The sequence below is a fragment of the Castor canadensis genome, chromosome 10 (genome assembly GCF_047511655.1).
Source record: "Castor canadensis chromosome 10, mCasCan1.hap1v2, whole genome shotgun sequence".
Lineage (NCBI taxonomy): Eukaryota > Metazoa > Chordata > Mammalia > Rodentia > Castoridae > Castor > Castor canadensis.
Window position 1 is genome coordinate 31,192,710 of NC_133395.1, and position 27,878 is coordinate 31,220,587.

At 35.8% G+C, this 27,878-nt stretch overlaps 1 long non-coding RNA gene across 1 annotated transcript in view; it reads right to left on the reverse strand.

The window, feature by feature from the left end:
- The window catches only part of LOC141411587 (uncharacterized), a 178,337-nt gene that overhangs the window by 18,944 nt on the left and 131,515 nt on the right, over nucleotides 1-27,878 (reverse strand). The window contains exons 4-6 of the long non-coding RNA XR_012436425.1: nucleotides 5,785-5,929; nucleotides 5,385-5,481; nucleotides 984-1,278 (exon numbers count right to left, since the gene is read on the reverse strand). This is a non-coding gene — a long non-coding RNA (uncharacterized lncRNA). The remainder of the gene's footprint in view (nucleotides 1-983; nucleotides 1,279-5,384; nucleotides 5,482-5,784; nucleotides 5,930-27,878) is intronic.

Genomic DNA, 27,878 nt, shown 5'->3' on the forward strand with positions numbered 1-27,878 from the left:
ACAAACAAACAAGTGAAAAAAAAAACAAACCAAACAAACAAAAAGTTTCAATGATATAAACAAGGAGAGATAGTCTACTAATCAACAGTAAGCTAAACAAGTATTGGAGAGAGAGAGGATTGAAAAATAAATAAAATAAATTAAGAAACTCTCCAAGTTCAAGTGCAATAAATTTCAGTCTTAATAATTTTGGTGTTAGTCCCTCAGCCTTCAATCCTGGAGATGGTGTCTCAGAAGTAGTTCTGTCATTGTCTCATCAAAGGGGAAAAAAAACAAAAAATACAAAGCAAAACAAAACACCACAAAATGTCCCAAGTTAAAATGCAATACAGTCTCAGTAAGTTTTTCAGCATTTAGGTGTGGTTCTGTTGTTGTCTCATCAAAGGAAGAGAGAAAAAAAAAAGAGTCTGGAGACAGTTCTGTGAATGGCTATCTGAGGCTATGGCTCACCTGCCTGTTGCTGTCAGCCTGCTGTTGCTGGAGACTTTATTTATGCAGATCTCAAGAATGAGCTTAACACTCACCTGGCCCCACAGTCTATGTTTACTTAGAGTTCTCCTGGGTGTGACTGCCACTGCTGCAAGCTTTCCCCTTTCCAAGCACACTGAGGGAGATGACACTGCACTTGCTTTCTCAAGCCAGTGTGTTTATTTACAGTTTATGTGGCAAGTGGGCCTTCCCCCCCTCCTGTGGAGTTTTCCTCCCACCGCCACTTTTACAAGCTTTTCTGCTCCTGGTTGCTGGGTGTGTGCCACCGCTCCTGCCTTCGCTGCCCTGGCTTGTTTATTTACAGTTCCATAAGGGATTTCCCCTCCCCTCCTCTTCAGCACTCAGGGTGCCCCACCCTCTTTGCTACATGTCTTTTTGTTATTGCTTATTATTCAGTTTTTCTTTTTTCCCTGGGTGGGGATCGGTCTGTCCAGGGGTCTATGCTGATCTGGCCCAGGGTTGTCTGTGGGAGTACCACGTGCCGCTTAGCTCACCTTGTGGTCCACATCTTCCCAAGCCATCTGGGAGCTTGTGTCTGGTGGTGGCACGGGAACCCTCCTGATTTCTCCGTTTAATGTGAAGTGGGGATGCTATGTGTGGGCTGGGGGTGTTTAGGAGTCAAAGTTTTGCCTCTTCTCAGTGTTTTTTCCTGTAAGCTGTATCTCCAGCATCTCTCCAATATTTTATTTTAGGAAGCACGCTTTCTGCTTCCTCCATCTAGCTGCCATCTTGGAATCTCCCCTCTTGGTGTCTTTGTAGAATATTTCAGCATATACAGATCATTCAGTTCTGCGTAGTATAGAGGAGGGCATAAATGAATGAATGAAAAGGCTTGGATAAATATTTTAATTAATAAATAAAACTTTAGTGAAATTTGTTTTTGATATTTACATATATATTAGTAACAAATTCAAGAATTTAATAAAATTACTTTTGAAATTGATCTTTCCATATAATAATAGAGCATCTATATTTTCTGTATATATTCCAGTCAGAGATTCCATGTACCTGGCCAGAGGTCCATATAAAGCAGACAGAAGTCTACTGCTTGCTATCATTTGAAATATTTATCTACCAGGCTCTAAACCATTCACCCCTGGTTTTCCTGGTTTGCTCTTAGAACTTACTCTTCTTGGTTCATTTAGTTTCTTATCCAACAGATGAGTATGATCAGTGCCCCCAGATACTGATTGATAAGGCTTAGTTAATGTTGCAAACTAAGACTAAATACAAGAACAACTCCCTTGCCATTTGGGAGGTTAACAAAGAAAGGTGATAAGAGAAAAGGCAGGCAGCCAGGTAGTAGTACTTCACTTTCCTCTGCTAGACACAATGACTGAAGATAGAAGTAAGACATAGTCCCTATCCTCTAGGAGGTTTCCATGAGTGGAAACACACATATAAATAAATAGTTGCCTAAGCCATCCAGGTACTAGGATATACTGCTTATTGAGTCTTCACCTCATCCATTCCTGCTCTTTTCTTTGCCACCTAACATCTGCTCCTTACTAACTCCTCTGTGATTACCAACTTTAAACAAAAATATTGACTTTTGTAGAAATAACACAAGCATCTTTCTTACAAATCTGCTTGGTAGCCATGGTCTACCCACTACTGAAGATGTGAAGCCCAGGTAAACAAATAAGGAAATGGATATTTTAAAATAAGCTAGACTTTCTCCTACAATAAAATAGTATGGTTGTGCCACTGCATTGTGGAAACAGAGAGAGGAAAAGCTGGTGTTGTGCTTGTAGCCTTCCTGCCTCCTTAGATGGAAAGTTCTCACTGCCTAAAGTCTCAGACTGTCAAACTTTGTTCTGTTGTGGCTACAGCCCCTAAACAAATATTGAATGAAATTGGGCACTAGTAAAACTTACAAGGCTCTCAAAGAATAGCACTGTAGGACTGATGGCTTCTGGGAAGCCAAGATTTCCCTCTGAAATGACTGCTCATTGATGGGCTCCAAAAACAAAAACCTTACAAGGTTTGAATGTGGAAGCTATATTCACAGCTCTTACTTGTAATTACCAGGCAAAGTTGTCTTTTCTGTTTACTGTTCCCCATCAGTGATTGCTCATCAGTCCTTTATCTTGCATGGTTGGTTTTTAAGCTACTTAAAGAGAATTATTAAAAGAAGAAATAAAGGTAACTAGAAGGACAGAGGTTTTTAAAGCTTTACTGAAATCTTAGATGTCATGATGTTATTTTCTTCTCTTCTGCCTTATAATTACAAGCTACCTTATTTCCCCCTGAAATGCCATAACAAAGGAAACCATTCATTTCCCAAGGTTGTAAGGGACACTGCCTTCTGAGTAACAGTTTTACATGGTGATAGAGTCACTTAATTGGATAAGATCACAGGTAGCTAATACCTAAGTGTCATCTCTCATGAACAGTATCCAAGCCAAGAAGAGAAAGGGAGAATAAGAAAGGGAGAGAGATTCACCATATCTACAATACAGAGCAGACATTTAGAGGGTTTGAACAGTCTTCTGTGGCTGAGTCCATATAATCTCATATGATGAAATTGCAACAGTGATCTGAATTAATCTAAAAAATAAGGAGAAATTTTCTGCTTTTTGGTACTGTACTTAGTGGTAAAGTGGAGATGTCATAATTACCTCATAAATTGGTTCTCTCTACATTAGCAAATGGAACCATACAGGGATAGGCTGGTTCTGAATCATCTACACTGCCTGCCCACACTAATCATGAATATTTATACAACCTGAACTTCCCTTTATGCTCTGTAAACACAGCCTGAATTATTCAGATTGTTTGTCTATACTATAATAAATGGAAATTTCTCCTTGTACCTTATTTTTAGTAAAAAAATAAGCACTATACTGTTTTGGGTGTATGGACAAAACAAGACAAAAGCATCTGCCTTCCCTTACAAGGGACTCCCCATTAACCATGCTTGTATCTGTGAAATGATTTGTTTATCTTAAATATATATTTAGAGTTTAATCATTGAATAGTGTTTAACCTATGGCTGTACTTCAAATTAGTTAAGCCTTTAAAACATTTCAGTGATTTAGCAATTCAATCAGATAGCCTAGCAGGAGATTAATTGGAAACACATGTGACACAGGCCTCCACCATAAATGAAGAAGGGATTTGCTTTGTACAGAAATGCTTGTGCTGAGTACTGGTCAATGTATATAATGCAGCAGACATGGGTCTGTAAGCAGAGACATCAAGTATATATTTTTACTGAACATACAAAACATTAGGCTAAAGGATATATTATTTCATGATTAAGGCAATAAGAATATCAGGCTAAATTATTTACATTCTTTTATTCCAGTCTATGTATGCTTATGTGTATTTTTGTTTCTTCAGCATGGTGTCTGCAAGGTGGTTTTACATTCTACTAAAATCAAGCATGTTTTCTTTGGTGGATTTTGTATACTTCTGCAGGCAGCTAAAAAGTAGTTAATCTGGTGTGAATCATTTTTCTTTAGATTGTATTGTTCAATGAGATATTAATCTCTTTTAGATATTTATAAGTCTCTTCATGAGTTGCTTCATGGTTGCTATGGTAGCTTAAGACTAAGTGAGAAGGATAGCAAGTGTATCAAACAAATTGTGATCTGATGGTACCACAATACTTAAAACTTTGACACTTAACTCTTAAATAAAGGGAAAAAAATCCAAAAGGAGAAAATGGCTGATCAAATTAAAAGGCTATGCATTCTAACCTTTTGTCTTTCTATATTTAGTGTTGTTTACATATGGCATTTCTATTATAGTTCTTCAATTTTTTGTATAAATGAATATCAAAAAGAAAAAAAACCCGCTTCTTTTGTGGGATTTGCTACTAAAATTATTCAGCTAAATGTGTAGGAAATAACACATTCCCTAAATGTGTCATTCCTTGAGTGTCAAGCATTTTAACTTTTTTAAATTATATTGTTGTTATACTGGGTGTGCATTGTGACATTTAAAAAAGTTCTTATAATATTTCAAAGTGTCCACCTTAAAATGATAATACAAGTTTGCTGTGAACACAAGGAGCCCTACAGATGCCTTGATGACATGATTTTAAAATACAATCTGAAGAAAATCTAACTATAACCCTCTGGACTCTAACAAAAATAGAACCACAATAGTAACAAATGAGAAATTCTTTGGAAAAAAGAAAAATACTTTGAAAATATTGAAGAAACACACCAAGATTATTTTTACATGGAAGTAAGCCATCAAAGGTATCCACCTTTTACACATGCCCCAATATCATTTAAATATTTAAACAGTCATTGGAGTCAAAAACACATGAAACTTTTCTCTATTCCTCTTGATTTAATTCTAGGAAGGTTAGTACTTTTATTGAAATGCCTATTCCCAATGGTAGTAGACACCACCACATCAGAATAAGGGGAGTTCAACAGTGGTTCAATCAGCATTTATTGAGAGAATTACTCTCTCTTGCTACCCTGAGAGGGAGATAATTAGAATGTAAGGAAGACATTCCAATCATTAGAGGCAAGTCAAACTCTCCATTTCTTTTGTTTCCTCACTGTGTTATCTAGCTGATAATGTCAAACAAAATATCATAGACAGTGTGGCTTAAACAACAGAAACTGCTTTCTCATACTTCTAGAAGTATGGAAATTAGGGTGGAAGCAAGGTCAGGTTCTGGTAAAAACCCTCTTCCTTTCTTCAGGTAGTCTCCTTTCTGAGCTGTCAGATGGCAGAGAGAAAGCAAGTGTGGTCTCTTCCACTTCTTATAAAGATACTAAGGGATCATCACCCTCATGACCTCATCTAAAGCCAAGTACCTCCCAGAGACTCCACTTATAAAGATCATCACATTGGTGTTAGGGCTTCAATATATGAATTTTGGGGAAATACACAAATTTAGTCCATTTCATTCATCCTTATCACATTACCTGAGAATGAGTAAAATCCAAGGATATTTAGTAGACTATGGTCCTTGATGATGGCCTCCTAGGGACAGAAACAGTGGCAGATGTTGCCCAAGTGTATCTGTGAACAACAATCCAATGGGACATGACCAGACAGCAGGAATGCAACCCTAACACTGAGCTTATCATTTTCATTACTAAAGAATCACTGGCTCCCTCCCCCACCCCCCAGTGTGATTATGGCTTGACATGAGACTGCAAAGTAAACACTTTAAGTAAAACACTTAACAGCTTGCAGAGGGGGACACCCCCACTTTCTCTGTGGTCTGAGACTGGGGTCGAAACTTTGCATGGTACTTTAATTATGTGGCAAGGGAAAGCAGGAGTCACCATATCAATTTTCATTGTTAGAGAAGCCACTTACCCTGGCATGGAGAGGATGAAGTTGCTGGGATGCAGATGTGGAAGCTCACTGTGATGCACTGGCCCACTCAGATCACCATGGAACTATGCCTTGCGAGAGGTCAATTTTATAGGTGGCCAATTTCTTCCTCATTTAGGAGCACTGCCTAGGAAAACCACACTTGGACAAGTATACCTTTGTCTTTCACATAGCTTTTCATGATTTATAATAATTTTATATATTCCTAAGATTCAAGTTGTCTATATTTTGTCAGATTTTATCATGTATACTGTTGAAAATGATTATTCTGTGAGTTCTCCTCCCCGCCCCCCCCCGCCCACACACACATACACACAGTGTTCTCAGGTTTTAACACGAAGGCCTTGCTAATCTTTAATAACTTATGGAACTTTAATGGTTTGGATATGAAGTGTCCTCCTACTCCCAAAAACTCATGTACTGAAGGCTTAGTTCCCTATGCAAGCAGTATTCAGAGGTGGCCCTTTGGGGGAGTGATTGGATAAAGAGGTTCCTCTATCATCAACGAATCAATTCATATACGGATTCAAAACTTGAATAGCCTGTTGGAAGCTGGTGAACTGTGGGAGGTGGGACCTGATTGAAGGAAGTATGTCATTGGGAGAGTGTCTTTGTAAGGTATATGTACCCTGGCCTCTTCGTGTGACCTAGCTCTTTTACTCCTGGCTACTGTGAGGTGAGCCATCAGAACATGATGTTCTGCCTCACCGTGGCCCAGAGACAAAGAATTCAGCTCATCGTGGACTGAAACCTCTGAAACCAGGAGCTTAAATAAATCTGTCATACTTTTAAGTTGTTTCTCTGGTATTTGTCACAGCAACAAAAAGCTCTACATAGGACTAGTCTCTCTTTGTATTTTTAGAGTAGTCTGTATTAACTGAACTTATTTGTTCCCTGAAGTCTGATAATACTCTCTTCTTTAAAAAAAAAAATTGTTACTGTGGAAAGCTGGTAACCACTAATTCAGTTACTTCAGTGGTTGCAGAATTATTTCAATATACAATTGCCTTTTAAGAAAATTTTAGTGAGTGAGATTTTTCTAGAAACATGCCCATTTACTCAAAGCTTTAAAATATTGTATAAAATACTTTTACTACCTTCATATTTTTGAAGAATTGAAGAAGTTAAGGCTAAAAATTATTGAAACATAAAGTAGACACACCGTAATTTTTACCCTTAACTTCTTTCATTCCTTTCTTCTTTTGGGTTTAATTTATTCAGATTTTTCTCCAACTTTTAAAATTGGATATTTCCCTCATTAATTTCTACTCTTTAATTTTCTAACATAAACACTTAAGACTATAGATGTATGGACTCCTATATCAAAATGGCAGAGACTGGGTGACTTAGAAACAAATTTATTTCTCATAGTTTTAGAAGTTGGGAAATCCAAGATCAAAGTGAGTATATTCAGATTACCTTTCTTTTGTATCCTTCCCAGCCTCCAGCATTAACTATTCTACTCTCTTCCACTTTGAAAGCATCATTTTTAGCCTCCACATGAGATAAAAATTATATACTTGTCTTTCTGTGACTGGCTTATTTCACTTAACTTAATGTCCTCCATTTCCATCCATTTTGTCACAATGACAGAATTTCCTTCTTTTATGGCTAAATAATATTTCATTGTGTATAAGTACTACTTTTTTAATCCATTCATCCATTGATGGACACCTAGGTTGATTCCATATTGTTTCTATTCTGAACAGTGTTACAATAAACATGGGAGTACAAGTATCTTTTTCACACACTGATTTCCTTCCCTTTGCATATATACTCCGAAGTGGGATAGTTGTGACTTGTGGTTGTTCAAGCAGTGTGCAAGGATTTTCTTTTGTACACATCTCCACCAGAGGTTGTTTGTGCTTATTTAATAATAGCTCCAGAATGATTATTCTTTATGGAGGAACTTCAACCTCATCATTCACTTCCCATTTCGGATTGACAGAAGCTACATTTATTTTGTCGTATGGTATATTATAATGACTTCCTTTTCATGAGATGTAATTTATTATGAACTGTTTAACTGTGTAGACATTTTAGATTTTTTTCTTGTCATTTTCTGGGGTTTGAACTCCATGTCTCATGCTTGCTTAGCTCTTTGACTTGAGCCATGCCCCAACCCTTTTTGTTTTAGTTATTTTTCAAATAAGGTTTCACCATTTATGCCCAGGTCGGCCTTCCATCTATGTTTCCCATGTAGCTGGGATGACAAACATCACCACACCCTGTTTTTATTGATTGAGATGAGTCCTCAAAAAATTTTTGCCCTCAAGGAACTAATGCAGAAACTTCAAAGTGACAGAGGCCAATAGGAGAAGGGGACCAGGAACTAGAGAAAAGGTTAGTTTGATAAGAATTAACTTAGAATGTAACACATATGTACAGGAAAGCAATGTGAGTAAACTCCCTGTGTAGCTATCCTAATCTCAACTAGCAAAAACCCTTGGTCCTTCCTATTATTGCTTATACTTTCTCTTCAACAAAATTAGAGATAAGGGCAAAATAGTTTCTGCCTGGTAAGGAGGGGGTAGGAAGAGAGAGGGAAGGGGCAGGGGGAAAGGGAGGGGGGGTAAGGGGTAAGAAATAACCCAAACATTGTATGCACATATGAATAAAAGAAATTAAAAAAATTGCCCTCAAACTACCATACTCCTGGTCTCCACTTCACTAATAGCTATGACTGCAGGCATGAAATACCATGCCAAGCTGACATTTCAGATTTTCCCCTTAAGACTATAAGGCAATTTTAAAGAAATTTAAGCAATTCCTCAAAATTATTTGCACCCAAATCTTTAAAATGGTTATTAAAAGTCACAATGAAATGAAAACATATATATATATATTTACATATATAAATGTATTTATATATGGTGTGTGTGCATGTGTAGTCTCAAGATTTTAAATCATGGACTTGGTTGAAGAATGAGTGTTTTCTTATTTAAAATGTAGCCTTGAAAATAATAAGCTATTTTTATGTTTCTCTTTTTTTATTATTGGGTTGAGTGGGGATACATTGTAGCATTTACAGTGTTTCTTACACTGTGTCAAGTATATCATACTTTAACTCATCCTTTCATCCTGCCTCCTTCATCCTGCCTTCCCTGATTCCTGGAAAAGTTTCAACAGGTGTCATTTTCCATTTGCATACATGTGTGTACATTATTTGCACCATATCCATTCTCTTACTCCTTTCCCTTCCCCCTTCCCTCTCTTACTGGTGCCACCACTTCACAAGCAGAACCTGTTCCATCCTCCTGTTCTCCAATTTTGTAGAAGAGAAAACAAACGATAAAAAGAGAAACATGGAGTTTTTGCTAGTTTGAGACAAATATAGCTACATAGGAAGTTTTCTTGTGTTGTTTCCATACATTTATGTGTTACGGACCCAATTGGTTCATCTCTTCTAGCCCTCTTCACTTATCCCTAGTCCACTTCCCATGGTGGCACCAACCTGTGCATTCACTCTTGTACAGTGAGCACATCAACCACATTCAAGTTTTTGATTTCCTTCCTTTGCCTTATCCTTCCCATTCGCAGCCTCCCCTTAGTGTGACCCGTGTCCATAATATTGCTGTATTTGTTTTAGGTCAATAATCTACATATGAGGGAGAATATGAAGCTTTTGCCCTCCTGAGCCTAACTTCATTTAAGATTATGTTCTCCAGTTCCATCCATTTACCTGCAATTGACAAAATTTCATTATTCTTTGTGGCTGAGTAAAATTCCATCGTGTATAAATACCACATTTTCCTAATCCATTCATCAGCAGTGGGGTATCTTGGCTATTTCCATAGTTTAGCAATTGTAAATAGTGCTGCAATAAACATGAGTATGCAGATGCGTTTGTTGTAACCTGACTCACATTTCTTCAGATATATCCCTAGGAGTAGTATTGGTACATGGTAGCTATTCTAACAGGAGTGAGGTGGAATCTTAGTGTGGTTTTGATTTGCATTTCCTTTTTGGCCAGAGATTGTGAGTATTATTTTCATGTGCTTTTTAGCTATTTGGGCTTCTTCCTTTGAAAAGTTCTGTTCAGTTCATTTGCCCATTTCTTTCTCAGGTCATTGATTTTTAGATAGTTTATTATTATTTTTTAGTTCCCTGTATATTCTGGTTATTAGTCACTTGTCTGATGTATAGCTAGCAAAGATTTTCTTCCGTTCTGTGGGTGATCTCTTCAATCTAGAGACCATTTCTTTTGTTGTGCAGAAGCTATTTAATTTCATGTAGTCCCATTTGTCGATCCTTTCTCTTAGTTGCCTAGCTGCTTGTGTTTTACTGAGGAAGTCCTTGCCTATGGCTATTGCTTCCAGTGTATTCCCTGCTCTTTCCTATACTAGCTTCAAGGTTTCAGGTCAGATGTTAAGGTCCTTAATCCACTTTGAGTGGATTACTTGTACAGGGTGACAAACATGGATCTAGTTTCAGTTTTCTGCAGGCAGATATCCAGTCTTCCCAGCAACATTTGTTGAAGAGGCTGTCTTTTCTCCATCATATGTTTTTGGTGGCTTTGTCAAAAATAAGGTGGGCATAGCTGCATGGATTCATATCTGGGTCCTTTATTTTGTTCCACTGGTCTTCATATCTGTTTTTGTGCCAGTACCATGCTGTTTTTATTGCTATGGTTCTGCAGTATAGTTTGAAGTCTGGTATTGTGATACTTCCAGTGTTGTTCTTTTTGCTCAGTATTGCCTTGGCTATTTGAGGTCTTTTGTGTTTCCAAATGAACTTTAGGTACATTTTTCAATCTCTGTGATGAATGACATTGGGATTTTGATGAGAATTGTGTTGAACATGTAGATTACCTTTAGTAGTATAGCCATTTTTACTATGTTGATACTGTTAATCCATGAGCATGGGAGATCTTTCCATCTTCTGAATCTTTGATTTCTTTCTTCAGTGGTTTGTAGTTTTCCTTGTAGAGATCATTCATATCCTTAGTTAAGTTTATTCCTAGGTATTTGATTTTTTTTGAGGCTATTGTAAATGTAATTGTTTTCCTATATTCTTTTTCAATCTGTACATTGTTGGTGTATAGAAAGTCTACTGATTTTTGTAAGTTGATTTTGTATCCTGCTACTTTGCTGAAGCTGTTTATGGTGTTGAGTTTTTTGGTCATCTGCAAATAGGGATAATTTGACTTCTTCTTTCCTTATTTGTATTCCTTTTATTTCTTCTTCCTGCCTCATTGCTCTGGCTAGAAATTCCAGGACTATGTTGAATATGAGTGGGGAAGAGTGGGCACCCTTTCATTTAATGGGTTTCAGTTTTTTCCCCATTAAGTATGATGTTGGCTATAGGTGTGTCATATATAACTTTTCTTATATTGAGGTACATTCCTTCTGTTCCTGATTTCACCAGAGCTTTTATCATGAAAGGATATTGAATTTTATCAAAAGCTTTTTCTGCATCTGTTGAGATGATCATATGGTTTTTATCTTTGCCTCTGCTAATATGTTGTATTACATTTAATGATTTGCATATGTTGAACCATTCTTACATCCCTGAGATGAAACCAACTTGATTATGGTGTATGATATTTTTGATAGTTTGTTGAATTTGGTTTGCCATTATTTTATAGAGGATTTTTGCTTCTATGTTCATCAAAGAGATTAGTCTCTTCCTTTGTTTTTGGTTCTCTTCCTCTGTTGTGCCCTTGTCCGGTTTGGGGATGAGTATAATACTGACTTCATAGAATCAGTTAGGCAGTGTTCCTTCCCTTTCTATTTAATGGAAAAGATTAAAGAGTGTTGGTATTAGTTCTTCTTTAAAGGTCTGGTAGAATTAATCATAGAATCTGTCAGGTCACAGACTTTTTTGGGAGACTATTGCTGATTTAATTTCATTTTGTTAGGACCCGGAATCCTATTCCCCCGAGAGACAGAGAGCCAGGCGTGAATGCAATCAACAAAGCAGAGTTTATTGGACTGGCTAGCCAGGGTCGAGCTCCCACACGGACACGCAGGACCGGTTAGGAAAGCAAGACCCTGAGCCTCTTAGGGGGAAATCTTATATAGACTGCAGTGGCGTGCATATTTTTGTTATCAACATTAGACAAGCAGGCAGAGCACATCCTGCACGTACTTCACATCTTGCTCGTACCTCACATCTTGCTCGTATCTCACATCTTGCATTCCTCACATTCTATATGCCCTAACTGAGCCCTGCCTCATTGCTTATCTTATCTACATGGGATGTTTGGTACTGGTTTCTCCAACAAGGGGGTTGGGGCCCGCTGAGACCTCATATTCCTTTCAATTTCATGTTATAGATCTGTTTAGGTGGTTAATATCCTCTTGGTTCAGTTTTGGATGGTCATAAGTATCTAGAAATTTGTCCATTTCTTGTAGATTTTCCAATTTATTTGAATATAGGTTTTCAAAACAGTCGCTGATGGTTCCTTGGATTTCCTTGGTGTTGTCATCTCCCCTTTTTCATTTCTGATTTTACTGATTTGGCTCTTTACCTTCCTCATTTTAGTCAGATTTGCCAGGGATTTTTCAATCTTGTTTATTTTTTCAAAGAACCAGATTTTTGTTTCATTGATTCTTTGTGTGATTTTTTTGGCCTTTATTTCATTAATTTTGGCCCTTATTATTTATTATTTCTCTCCTTCTGTTGTTTTGGGTTTAGCTTGATCTTATTTTTCTAAGAGTTTTAAATGTAGAATTAGGTTATTTATTTGAGATCTTTCTGTGTTTGTAACATATGCAGTCATGGCTATAAACTTTTCTCTTAGAACTGTCTTTGCTGTATCAGCTTTCTAAACAATGGCCCCTTCCACACAGACCTCTTTGTAGTGGGTAGAGAACATAGATATATTTGAAGAAAAATAATTGCCAAGATATATAATTGGCTGAGGCATAAATTACGTAGGTCTAAAAATATGGTGCAAATTAAACATGAATTACACAGAAAAATTAACCACATATTAAATAGCCATGTCAGAGAACCCTTCAGGGGTTTGAGTGCATAGACTGGCCTGTGGAGGACAGCAGTGGCAGGGGTGGGCATGCACAGACACAGAAAGGCAAGATAAATGAAGGAAGTTAAGAAGGTGAATATTGTTGACATACTTTCTATTCAAGAATGAATATAGAATTTTTAAACCTGTTGAAGTCACCATAAGAAGGGGACAAAGGAAGAAAGGAGAAAATTCGAGGAGGTGAGCAATTCAGGTTATAATACATATACACATGCAAATGTCAGAAAGAAATTCCCTGTAATCTTAAAAAAACAAAATGTCTTTTTTTTTTAAAACAAAATTGGAGAACAGGAGGGCAGAACAGGTCCTGTTTGGGGAGTTGGTACCAGTGGGAGGGAGGAGGATGTGGGGAAATGGTGTAAGAGGGTGAATATATTGCAAATACTTGTACACATGTATGTAAATGGAAAAATGATACCTGTTGAAACTACTCCAGGAATGGGGGATGGGGAAATAAAGGAGAATGGGGAAGGGGTGAATTCAAGTATGATACAGTTGATACATTGTAAGAACTTTTGTAAATGCCACAATGTAACCTCCGCACAACAACAACAACAAAAAAACAGTTTCAAAAGATTCCTTAGTCTCCATGTATAGAAGACTGGGGCAAAGACTTCCTCATCATTATAGGCCTTCAACTCTCCTCACAGACCTCCTGTGGAGACCAGCAACATTCTTCTGACAAACTCCCAACAGTTTATTTGTCAGATATTTTATTCAAATTGCCTCCTTCTCCTTGCAGAATACAGCAATATCCCATCCCCTCTGTCCCTCTTAAATGCTGTTTCAAGAGATAATGAGCAAATTTAGCTCTTCATTACAATGTTAGTTTGTACAGCAGGCCCTATTTGTTTTTTCTGCCTTTCTACTGTAATCACCAGAACAAAAAAGACTGACTGCAGATAAAAGTATTTCTTGGAGGCCAGTGTGGCAAATATACTCATTTGTTGAAATGGTGGGAACTGCCTAGCACTGTCCTGTAAAGAGATTTGAAAGCTCATTATGTCTCTGCCATACAGAGCTTCTATGATTTTCCAACGCTCAGGTGGCACCTAGAAAGGATAATTTTAATTATAATCTTCTGTCCTTGTGTCTTCAAACAGCCAAGAACTAGTCCAAATGTTTTCCTCTTTTTGGAGCTGAAGTGTTAGTCTTGATTACCTACATCTTTTTGATCTCATTATAAATCTTATTAGTACAGTACACTGTAAAATCCAAGCTATAATCTAATAGGAATATTAAAGTAAGAATAAGAGGGAGAAAGAAATCAGGGATCACTGAGATGTGGTTTTCATCTCATAAGAAATATTAATAAATAATTTAAAAGATGGGAAAAGTGAGCTGAGTGTCATACACAGTAGTGACTGCAGATGAAGAGCTGGAACCTGAGTCTCTGACTCTAAATCTAAAGGATCAAATTCATTAATTCCTCCATTCACTGTTTTGTCATCAGTATCAAATCTTTGAATAGAAAGGGTTTATAATTTCTTCCTACATTTCTTATTGTATTACAATACTCTGCATATTGCACTCTGAAAATCCCTCAATAATACATTGTAACAATATCTAAAAATGTGACAAAATGTTTAATAAATGCCTAAAAAAGAAATATTAATAAGCATTTTTGAAAGGACCAAAGCTTTCTGCGGTAATAGCAATTAAATTAACAATCTAAATCTCTATAGCAGTTTGTAGTTTACAATGTAGGTTCAAATGATGCAGCATTAGAAAATCTCTAATGTGAGAGAGAGGTGTTAGAGTGGGCTATATATTCAGCTGTCAAGAGTGTAAGGAGCTAGAACATGTGTATACATAAAAAGAGAAAAGGCAGAGTTGGGAACCAAGAAGAAAACTTCCAATGAGGGTTGAGGAGAAGAACAGGAGTAGCTGGACATGGTGGTGCACACCTGTAATTACAATACTCTGAAGGTAGGGGCAGGAGGATCATGAGTTTCAGGCCAGTCTGGATCACATAGTGAATCTATCTCAAAGCAGCCAAAAAAAAAAAAAGAAAGAAAAAGAGATTTAATTATTCTATTTTCATACATTCAAAAATGTACTTGGATCATATTTACCTCTCACCTTCTTCTTTTGTTCCTCCCCCTTCCTTCTAGTTTCACCCCAATTGGTCCCCTTTTTACATTTATGCCATTTTTAGGTCCAGATTCCACATATAAGAGAAAACATGCAATATTTGTCCTTCTGAGTTTGACTTATTGCACTTAACATGATGATCTCCAGTTCTACCCATTTTCCTGGAAACAGTATAATTTCCTTTTGGCTAAATAATGCTCTATTGTGCATATTTACCACATTTCTGTTGACCATACATTAGTTGATGGGCAATTAGGCTCATTCCAAAACAATCCTGTGCAAATAGAGCAATGCTGGAGCTATCACAGTACCTGACTTCAAATTATACTACAGAGATTTGGCTATTATGAATAGTGCAGCTATAAACATGGGTGTGCAGGTGTCTCTATTGCATGCTTCTCATCCTTTGGATATATCCTCAGAAGTGGTATAGAAGAAACACAATGCAGTTCTATTTTTAGTTTTTGAGGAATCTCCATACCGATTTCCATAGTTTCTGCATTAATTTACATTCCAACCAACAGAGCATTAAGGATTCAATTGTCCCCAACATTGTTGTTCCTTGTTTTCTTGACGATAGCCATTCAGACTGGGATGAGAAGGAATCTCAGTGTCATTTTGATTTGCATTTCCTTTATGACTAAGGATGCTGAACATTTTTTCATATATTTATTGCCATTTCTACTTCTTGAGAGCTGTCTGTTCAATTCATTTGCCCATTTAGTAATTTGATTATTTGTTCTTTTGATGTTTATTTTCTTGAGTCCTTTTTGTATTCTAGATGTTAATTTTTTGATGAATAGCTAGCAAAGATGTTTCTTTTCTATTCTGTAAGTTGTTTCTTGGTTCTGGTAATTATTTCCTTTGATATGCAGAAGTTTTTAATTTGATGCAATCCTATTTGTCAATTCTTGTTCTTATTTCCTGAGCTACTAGAATCCTACTCAGAAAGTCATTACCTATGCCTATTTCTTCAAGTGTTTTTCCTGTAGTAATTTCAAAGTTTCAAATCTTATATTAAGACCCATTTTGAGCTGGTTTTTATGCAAGATGAGAGATAAGGATTTAGTTTCAGTCTTCCAGGTATGGATATAGAGTGTTCCCAACACCATTTGTTGAAGAGACTATCTTTTATCCAATGTAAACTTTGGGCACTCTTGTCAAAAACCAGATGTCTATAGCTATGTGAGTTTATTTCTGGGTCTTCTATTCTATTTCATTGTTCTAGATGTTGGGTTTTGCACTAGTCCTATGCTGCTTTTCTTACTGTGTCTCTGTAGTATAATTTGAAGTCAGGTACTGTGATAGCTCCAGCATTGCTCTATTTACTCAGGATTGCTTTGGCTCTTTGGATACTTCTACTTTTGTCTGTCACCTTTCTGTTCTCCATGCTTTTCAACTGTTTCTCTATGCTCTTTCTTGATTTTTAATGCACTTACTCTCTGTCTTCAGAATATAGCTTCTCCTTTGTTATTCTGACTCCTCATTCACAGGTCAAATGGAGGCCACTTCTAATTTTCCGTCTTTCACACCTACTTTTTTAGGAGAACTTACCGTTGCTGGGTCAGATAGAGGTGGGATGACAGAAAAAGACTCAAGACTCATGAGAAATGTGATGGGAACATTCTGTCATTGCTGACTTTGAAAATGTAGGCAGGCTGCCATAAATCAAGGAAAGTAGCAGCCTCTAGAAAACAGGGATAGCCCTCAATTTACAACCATCAGAAATGGAGAAATAACCCAAACAATTTATGCACCTGTGAATAAATGAATAATAAAGAAAAAAAAAAAGAATGGATATCCAAAGCGAAAAGTGTAAGAAACTGAATTCTGCCAACTACCTGAATAAGCAGGAATCAGGAAAGAAACCTGCCCTGCCTTGATTGTAGTCTGCTGAGACCCATGTTAGACTTCTAACTACAAGGTAATACAGTTGTAGCACAGTCTTAGGCAATTAAATTTGGAAATTTGTTATGGACACAAATTAAAACAAAACTTTTACTCAGTATCAGTGGGCAGGATAAGTAAAACATTTTTAGAAATATAAAGATAGGGCATTTACCTTCTAATTATCCTTTCTGAAATAGTCACTTAATAAGTACTACAGAAAAAACTAAGACCAGAAAGATATAATATGATTTGATAAACAGGGGAATTAACTTATCTGATGTAAAAAATAAAAAAACAGAATGATAGTTGTACATGAAACTTGGAAAGCCCTTAGTCCACATGTAAATATTGAAAATGATTTCTAAGAATATTTCAAGCCAAATGGAAATGTATAAAGGAGACTAAATAAAACTGAAAGATATTAGTAATAAGAAATTATATAATTATTGGTTAAAAGAAATTAAAAAGTGTAATAAAAGAGAACTACAGAGGAAATGTCATGGTGTACACTAGAGGTAAATCAAAATGTCACACAATAATGAGCAATGTCATGAGTATGAGGACATCTACTTATCTTGATGATTGTCTCCTTCACTGTAGAATGAACCAAAGATGCTAATTGGTTTATTTGTAGATAAATCCTATTTCATCACTTGGGTTTGAAGGGAACACTACTTAATATAATCAGACTAAATTAAATGTATTTCATTGATGTTCAGCTTTGAAGGAGCTACAGACCAGGTACTATATTTTCAGTGTTGAATGTCCCACAAAGTCACACAAAGCCACACATGTTAAAAGCTTTGTTTCCAGGGTGGCACTGTTGGGAGGTGCTATGTACCTCTAAGAAGAAGGGCGTTGTGGGAGGTCCTTAGGTTTTGGGAGGTTTCCCCAAAGGGAATTGTGGGATTCTAGCCTCTTTATCTCTTTTTGTTTCCCTCTAAGTCATGTGGTAAGAAGTTTTGCTTCACTGCAGAATTCTTCCATGATGTGCTGCATCACTACAGGCTCAAAGCAACTAGACTACTTGATCTTGAATTAGAACATCCAAAACTGAGCTAAAATAAATCTTTTCCTTTAGAAGTTAATTACCTCAGGTATTTCAGTGTAGTGATGGAACTCTAACACAGCAGGCAGAAGAAAATTATGGTTACAGAAAGAAATGAAAAAGTTATTCATTTTATGATATAAATGTATATCTGACAAAACTGAAAAGGTATGGATGCAGGTAGGGAAAGAGAAAGAAAGAAGGGTGAGTTGTTAATGTCAGTTATCCCATATATTTGTCAATATAGGGTCAATAAGTACTAATGGGTATTAAAATAGAACAATGGAACATGTTTAGCAAAAAATAAAGACAGAAGTAGTTAGATCAGTAGTAAGAGGAAATGAAAAAAGCTTTTTTTTCACAACTCTATCACCCATTTTATTAATTTGTTTGTTTTCATTATTATTTTATATTTTGCATACATCACTTGCACATGTTTAAATCCTCATACTATATTGAAGACTCAGCATAAAGTCATCTCCTCTGTATGGAAGTAGTTGAAGTTTATTTTGAGAAACAATAAAATATCTTAATACTATTTTTTACTCCAAATGACTCTTTTTTGTAGAAAATCATTGAATTAATAAGATATATTTGTATCTTCCACTTATCTTCAGCTTGATACCATTGGTTGGAGTCCAAGTTGCCAATTTCAGCTTGTTAGGCTCCTAAAGAACAGATGTCCACAGGTAAATTCATTTTACGCAATCTAACTTTAGCAATGTCAGTATTGGAAGTATCTGCAAGGGTTAATAGCACAGGATAATTTGCTTAAAACAGCAACAGCAATAAACCAGGAGAATGAAGGAAAGGACGTAAAGCCCTGTAAGAATCACACAAAAATCATAACAAATCTGGCCCTTCTTTCTAACACTTGCATAGTTTCCTTCTATTTTTTCCTAAATGTTCTCCTTTTTTTATTATTATTGTACTGGGTGTGCATTGTGACATTTACAAAAGTTCTTACAATATATCATGGTTAAATTTACTTCCTCCACCATTCTCCTTTATTCTTACTCCCCAATTCCTGGAATAGTTCAACAGGTCTCATTTTCCATTTACGTACATGTGTACATATTTTTACCATATTCATCCTCCTACACCCTTTCCTTATAATACTGATCTTTTTAACTAAAAGAAAACTACTTTAATTCTAATTTTACACCATAAAAGTTAACTGAAAACTGGTTATAATAAAATGACTGCACAAAGAGAATTACTTGCATTCATTTCTTATAAGTCCACTGATGAAAAATTCTTCCTACATAAACATGATATTCATGTCAATAATATATTAATGACCAGATATAAGAGCTTAAGCTTATAATTCTAGTTACTTGTGAGATAGAAATTGAGAGGTTAATGGTTGAAGCCCAGCCTAGATAAAAAAATGAGACCCTATCTCAAAAATAGCCAATGCAAAAAGGGCTGGCAGAGTGACTCAAATGGTAGAGTACCTGCCTAGAGGTACAAAACCCTGAGGTCGATTCCCAGTACCACCAAAAAGTAATATTAATAACATAAATTTCATATTATTTGTAAACAAAATAATGAAAAAAGTCACATAAGACCTCACACATATAAACTGAATTGTAGGAAGGAGGAATTAATTTAAATATAAACACAATTATAAAATCAACAAAATACTTAGATAATTATGCTTATTTTGCATAAAATTCACCATAGATTTATAAATGCATTTATACATAACATTTTGCAAAATGAGGGGAAGACTGATGAATTTCTGTTTTAAAAATCTAGAAGTCTCATTAAAATGGGAAACAAAGTACTAATTTTTATTCTTTAGCAAAGTATTTAAGGAAGACTATATCTCATTTCATGTAGTTATAAAGTATAAAGTCAGTCCTTTAGTGCATGGTAGTTATTGACTTTGATGAAGTGAAATAGTCAGCTATCATCTATTGTCAGAAAATATCTAACCTATAACTTTATTTCACACCTGGTGCTAAGATTTGATTGCAGGAAAAATGAAAACAACACTGAAACCCCAGCTGGAAACCAAGGTTCAAGTTCTCTGGCATGTGACCTCGAGCAAATCTGGGAACCTCACCAAACCTCAGTCTTTTTCTTATCAATAAATGTGTTTCATACAACATATTAGGAGTAAAATAGCTGGGGCAGGCTAACTGCATATCCCACAAAGAACATATGCCATTGGAGCTTGTGTCCACATAAGCCCATAAGAACAGAATCCTTCTTCTTCAGATTCCCTCTCAGACACTCAGTTTTACTTGCAGAATAATCTAACTGGAAAGTTCTTTAGTGGAAGAACTCTTACCTTCTTGTAGCTCTAGGAGGCTAAGACACAAGTGCATTCTCTCCAAAAATTATAGATGTTGTTCTCCTTACAGCAGCATTTTCCCATCTATTTATCATTCTTCTTAATAAAAGGATGAAACAAGAGACTGGGGCTAGCTAACAATAAATGTACTGGTCTCATTTTCAATATGTGCCTTTCTCAGAGATCACTGTTGAGAATTGTATGATCTCTTTTAATCATGATCTATTGTGTCACTCAGTTTTTCATCACTGTAGCAAATATCTGTGATAACTAATTTATAAAGAGAAAGTGCTTATTTTTGCACTCAGTTCTAAAGTCTCTGGTCTAAGAACAAGTGGCCCATGTACTTAGGGCCTGTGGAAGAGCTTCACATTATAATAAGAGTGAGTGGTAAAGGAAAGCCACTCACTTAGTGGCTAGGATTCAGAAAAGAGACAGAAAGTTGTGCACAGTGGCTCATGCCTGTAATCCTAGCTACTCAAGTGGCAGAGATTGATAGGATCTCAAACCAAGGCCAGTCTGGGGAGAAAGTTCAAGAGACACCATCTCAATCAATAAAAGCAAGGTGCGGTGGTGCTCACCTGTGATCCTAGCTACAAAAGAAGTACAAATTAGATTTGTGTTATTGGTCAGCCTGGGCATAAATGCAAGACCCAAACCTCACACTAGACCACATCTCCTAAAGATTCCATCATGTCTCAACACCACCACTGTGAAGCAAAGCCATTAACACATGGAATTTTGAGGGACTTTCAAGACCCAAACTGTAGCATCCATTATTCTCTACTTGGCAAGGTCCCTCAAAATCATAGTTAAATCCTTCCTTTCTGGATCAGTTCCTCTTAGGCCTCCTCCACTAGAGTGAACTCTTATATGCTCATTGAAACCTTCTCTAGATAACCTTCCAAACATCGACTAAATCCCCACAAATAGTTTATTATTTATTTTGGTGTCTTCAAAACTTGTTAAGGCTTAGTGTAAATAGTGATCTCAAAACATTTTTTCTAGAAATAATGAATAACATCCAATCTGTAATCTTTGAATGAATGAATGCTTAATACTCAATATAGCTTGCTTGTAAGAAACAGTATTATTTTTCCGTGATGGCTTATAATTAGTAAAAAAAAAAACTATTTAAGAACACTTATAAACTATCTTTATGTCACACTATTGGATCAGCTACCATGTCTGCTTTGCTCACTAGGAAAGCCCCCATTTCTATAAAGTGCTTAGAACAATGTAAATGTCCAATAGCACTAATTTGAACAGCTCAGATGGAAGTTCTTATATCCTTAAATGTGACATGCACTTATTACTGACTTCCAGAAACTTATGACCATATAAATATACGAGACAAAATGAACAACTTGATTACTTTAGCTTCCAGCACTTAGGAGAAATGTGTTGGAAGGTTCTTTGATGTGTCATTGTCAAGCTAGGTTATAGTACCCAATCAAATCCTACTTTAATTGTTGCTCTGAAGATACCATGTAGCTGTTGTTAGCATTTACCTAAAGGAAAGCATTCTGAAAAACCTGGATGAGCCTGGGCCAATCAGTTGAAAGGTTTCAGAAAGAGAGTTGAGGTTTTAGCTCCTGCCTGAGTTTCTAGACTGCCTTCCTAAATGGCCTGACCCTACAGATTTCAGACTTTCCTAGTCAGCCCATGCAATCCATGAACCAACCCCTCACAATAAATCTCTCCATATGCATATCCCATTGTTTCTGTTTGTCTGGAAGCATAGAAATATTGACTATTGATTTTGCAAAATTCTGTTATATCATAATTTCATTTACCTTGAAATTAGCACACCCACACTAATTCCTGAATGTCTTTTTCATTCTGAGATGAAAGCTTGCCTTTTCCTTTCTCCCATAGTCTATGGAAGAAGTCCCTTTATCCGTCTTATGATTAACAGAACATGAAGAAGCTTATTTCAAAACCCTTTACTGCTCTGCGCATGTCTATGCTTTCTCTTCATTGTTGACTATAAGATACTATAACAGCTTTGATAGTTTCTATCTGCAAAATTTTAGCTTTATTTAACCATTCCATATACTATGAAGCATCATATTGTACATGATAAATATATAAAATGTGTATGTCAGTGAAAATAAAGTTTTTGAGGAGTGAAGAAATCTAAAAGCTTTCACAAGGCATAGCATATTAGCAAAAAGCTTCTATTGGTTCATTCTCTTAATTCTTAATGTTTTTTGAGTTGTTGCTATGAAAAAACTTGTAATGTCTACTAGTACTTGCTGTTTCTCTTATAAATTTCAGATAACTCTGATTTTGTGGTAGGGTTATTACCTAGCACTTGTATTGACATTGCTACATACTATTTAAGTGGTATTTGTGGTTTTAGAAATGGTGAGGGGAGGAATTCTTAATATGACTGAAAAATTCCAAGAGGAGCTGAGTATCAAGGTGAGTCAGGTTCAAAAAGTCCCTTTCCTAGGCAAAAGTTCTCATTCTTCTGCAGCACTGGTTTAGAAGTTACAGATTCTTTTTTAAAAGCCAGTTTAGGTATAATTTTCAGACATGAGTGGATTTCTTATTCAAAAACTAATAATAAACATATCAAAATGGTTTAACTGATTTTAATTATAATTGTTTAAAGCCTAAAGATGCTTATATGCTCCATATCCACCATCATCAGTCAGATGCTATGATTATTACATTTGGGCTTTGCTTATTTTCCTTTCTTTGTAAATAAGTTTTGTTTTTGCTATAGGAGGTCATTCAATATTTATTAAGCATGTTAATATTTGAAGCAACTCATCACTTTACAAATTCTGGTGGGAGAATCTTGTCAAACTTGTTGAACATTACAATGATTTATCATATTTGATAGTGCCTGAAAACAATAAAATCTAGTGATCTAATTGCTGAAATGGTAAACACCATGGAGAACAACCCATTAAGTACAAATTGGACAGACTGTACATTCCAGTTGCTGCTTAATTGGACAGAAGTCATTCGAATTTACACAGCATTCTTTTTTCCCTCTCTAAAAAAAAGAAATTATACATACCACCTTCCTACTTAAATGATTTTGTTGCTATTTTCTGTACAAATATCCAAATTTTCTTTTAAGAAATATATTACATTAGAAATGTGACACCATGGATATCAGGCATAGCTAAAGATCTTGAGACCACAATTGGTGACAAAAAAAGGTAAATTAGATGTGGTCAGATAGCATTCCTAAAAACAGACCCTCTCTGACCTTTAATATACTCTGATGTGCATGTTAATCTCCAGGAAGGATGAGTGTTGACAGGTTTCTTCCAAAATTTAAACTACAGGTCTTTATTCCTAACTGGTATTGATGTGTGGAGGAATATTTTGAGAAGTGCTGATCTGTAGGAATTAAATACATATTTTTTTCTTATGGCATTCATCTTTTACCTCTGCCTCTGAAGATTGCCTTCATCTGCTTCCTTATAGATTCTCCACTGAAACCACATCTGTCAACTCATAATTCCTTTAAGCCTTGCTCAAGTACTGCCAACTCAGTCTTTATGTATGTACACTGAGCCTGAAAGACTTCTCTTTCCCACTTGATCAGATTCTAAACATCTTTCGAGATCCACCCACTTTCTTACTTACTAGAAAATAAGAGAAAAAGAAAGGAGAAATTTGAGCGATACAAAGGAAGGGATAAGCCTAGAACTAAAAATTTCAATATGAAAAAAAGAAAACAAATATGTCCTCCAATTCATGGTGTTTCAAATGGTCTTAACTCTTTTACCTTCCCAGAAAATAGGAAATCTATCAACACAATTGAGTATAGGTAGGCTTGGAAAACTTTTATTAATTCTATCTGTATAATTAAAAGTGGTAATTTAAGTAACAGAACAAAATGCTTTTCTGCCAATAGATTACTTGGATAGTGAATTTGTAAAAATATATAGTGTAGATTGATGTACAAGGAAGCATTGAACTAGTATCAGGATTTCAGTGTTATAGAAACATCTCTTTCTGCCAGTGACCTTGTGCAAGCACTGAGGGCATTAAGACCCAGATTCCTTCACGACCTCTAAAATATTTTTGGTGATGTATTATGACTTAATGAATAAAAATATTTGTCAATTCTATTTATTGAGGACATGCTCATTTACGTTTTCAAAAATGATTATGCTACCATTTAAAAACATGAGGAAATTTAATCTTTTCAATATGACTGTAGTATATGGCACATAGTAATAAACGGGCGCACAGTATGGTAGATTACTATTCTTACCAACTCCATGCCAATGGGTACAGTATGGTCATATGAATGTGCAAAAGAAGACCACACCTGATTTCACAGCCTACCCAAATGAGTTTAAGGAATGTCTCTCTCCCATTGCAAATTAATTCTAATTATTGATGGTTTGAAGTTCAACCATTCTTAAACATTCTGATACAAATGAATCATGGCTTTTTTTTCATTTAAAAAATAAACCTTTCATATATGTTTTTTAAAATGTGCCTCTAGTGTGATCTCAAAGATCAATGCAAAACCTCACAATCCCCCTTAGTGATCAAAGTTTGATGACCTCCAAATAACAGAAAACACAATAAGTGGACTTTAGATCACAAGAACAAAAAAATGCCCAGAAGCTACACAAGTCACTGCTGGTGTTCTTTACTTAGGATCCTTTTTATGATAGAAGAATAAAGCACAGGCTGTCAAGAGGCAGCAACTTCCAATTCCTTGGTCTGAAGCCTCAGTCTGAGTAACCAAACAAATAGGTTATACATATACTCAGGAGAAAAGATATAAAACCACAGAGGGTGGGGCAAGCCTCAAGGAATAAGATTTGAAGAACAAAATAAAACAATAGGTCAGAAGCCAGAAATTCAAATGTGATATTAGTAATCATGGGGCTTGCACAATTCAGCATGTACTGAAGGATTTCAGAATCCACGGCAAAGGATTTCTTTAACAAGTATTTGTTTCAGTGATACAGGGTAGTCTATAGATGAATGGATTCATGAATTATGAGAGATATTCTTTGTTCTCCTAGTTGAAAAAAGTTTTTATTTCCTTCCTAGAGTAGTCTGACCACTTCAGGTCAAAGCAGCATTCATTGATGTCCCTCAGTCTCTTATAAATATATAAAAATATTCTGCAAAGTTTGTTTTAATTCCACAAACTCAATATCCACTACTTTAAAATTATTGATTTTTGTACAATGTTTATACTGCAATTCATCTCTGCCTGAAAGTAGTAATGTAAAAAGGTCTGTATTTTACTGAAGAAAAGTATTTAAAAGGCACTTTAAAATTGCTGTTAACAAACAACTGAACAGCATCATTCATTTCTTCTCATAAAATATGATGTCTGCTTTGACCAAAGATGCCTACATGTCCTACACAAGGTTTCAGCTATAAGTCTCTATTACCACATCACCACCAGAATAAAGGTGCTATCTATAAAGGCTATCTATAAAGGCTATCAGACTTCAGAATGTTCAAATCCAGGCAGACATAAAACCTGAGGAGCATTCTTCCACACTCCAAATGTGATCTCTCCCTTCTGATCCACCTTGCAGAATTCTGACAGTGTCACTTCTCTCAAGTGCAGCTTATATAATATTGCACTCTAATTCATACATTATATGAAAAAAATTACAGAAGTAGTTGCCACATTTGTCCTTCTGCTCTCCTAACCCCCTTCTCCAAATCCAATGAATTGGCTCATACCTTCCCAGCTCATCTGTGCTGTCTTTCCTTCCTACTCTTTCCTTAGACTTATCTCTGCAATGCTGTACTTTTGAATTATTGCTCTTCTTTTAAGGCTTACATAACACCCTTTCTAAGGAGCATCACCTCCCTGCTTTGTCCTGATCACATTGTCCACGTACTTCCTCAGGTTACTTAACACAGGTGACTTGAGGATGAGCTATCTATAAAGAGCCTCTTGCCTGGGATCATCATGAATGTCTGTCCAGTGTTCCTCAGATACCTGCTGTAAACTTTACTCACAGTAAATTCCAACAGTTGTTTATTCAATTTAACTAAGTGGAAAATATTCATTTATAAGATAGTAATGGGGGTAAACAGGAACAAAGTACATTAGATACATGTATGAAAATGCTACCACAAAGCCATTATCTTATACAACTAACCTAGGCTAATAAACTAAAAACAAGAAAATATTCATTTTGCTGGTTTCAAAATACTTTCAGGTTTGTCCAAACTTGTACATGATAATTTATAAATAGCAAAATTAACTTCAGTAACACAAAGCAAACTCTTTTCTAAGTGCAGATGATCAAATAGAAGAAACCATACCTTCATCCCTCTTCAGAAAAAATCATATTTAAATGAAATTAAATGACTCCTTCTAAAGAAATAATATAACCTAAATTACTAGTGCTTTGTTTTTCTATGTTTTCAAAAAACAAAAATAAAGTGAAAAGGAACTCAGATAAGTATCTGGTTTAGTCCTGTTTTGGAAGCAGTTGCGTATTTATATAGAATGTCAGAGTCTGTACAAATCTGGCATTATAATTGCTATTTTAGCACTTATGAACTTTTAAAGATGCTAATGGCATCCCACTAAAATGAAAAAGTATCCAGGAACCAACTCCTTATTCTGTGCTTCTCCAACAGGAAACTCCTCTTACACTGAAATATGGATACCTCGAGTGTGGAGGTATAATACAAGCTAGTGCTTATGTCCCTCAACAGGGTTACAATGTGAGGCAAAATGTAGCCAAAAGTGAGAGCTAGCCACATTTTCAACCTCTGCTCTATGGTGTTATTTGCAAAAGTCCCTTGGGAGTAATGAGGATTATATGCATAATCTCCTGAAAATACAAATTGATAATTAGTGCTGAATCCTGAAGACAGCACCCATCAATAAACACATACAGGAACCAAACTGCTTGTAAAGGTGAAGTGATAATTCTTCTCTTCAAATAAATCCTTGGCTTGTGATCAGACAAATACGAATTGCTTTTATTATATATGTTATGTTCATAGCTGATAACTGTCTTTCTGACAAATGGATATGTGCACATATGAATGTTTGGAAAATAAAAAATTATGTATTCTTAATGCTCATATTAAATCAGCATATTTTATTGAAGATAAAATTTGTCTTTGGTATTTCTGTGGGATACTAGTTATCTTTTAATGTAAAGAAACAAATACCATTGTAATATCTCCTTACATATTGGGCACATAGCCTCTTTGTCTAATGGGGAGTCCCAACAGCAACACATTGCACTTTCTTATTGCACATTGTATCTTTACCAAGGGCTTTGTTTCCAGAGTGAATATTTTTGTCAACAGCTCATTATCATTCATAAGTTATGATTTTTAGGCCTGCATTACACTAAGGATAGGGGAAGGCTTCATGGACACACAGCATGCACAGTTACAAAGCACTACACTCTTGGTTGAATGGTCTGCTGTTAGCACCTTGAGTATTAGTAAGAAGTAGCCTTGTGTTTGCATTTTACACTGAGCCCCCAAATTATGTAATTAGGTAGTCCAACCAAGAAGCAGTAAATTTGCTTCTATGTCCTTAAAACCAAAAATAAAATAGAGCCCAAAACATAAAATAGTCATAGTACTCTTTTAAGGATTCTTGTACTAAATTTATTTAAGGAGTATCAGCTTTGGCAATTTTCATAAAAAGACCCTATGGAGAGTAGCTAAAGCCAATTATAGTAGGCAACTGAGGGGAATACGTTAATAAAAACAGATGTATGACCATATCAGCACCCTCCAGAGTCTGGGGAGACCTCATT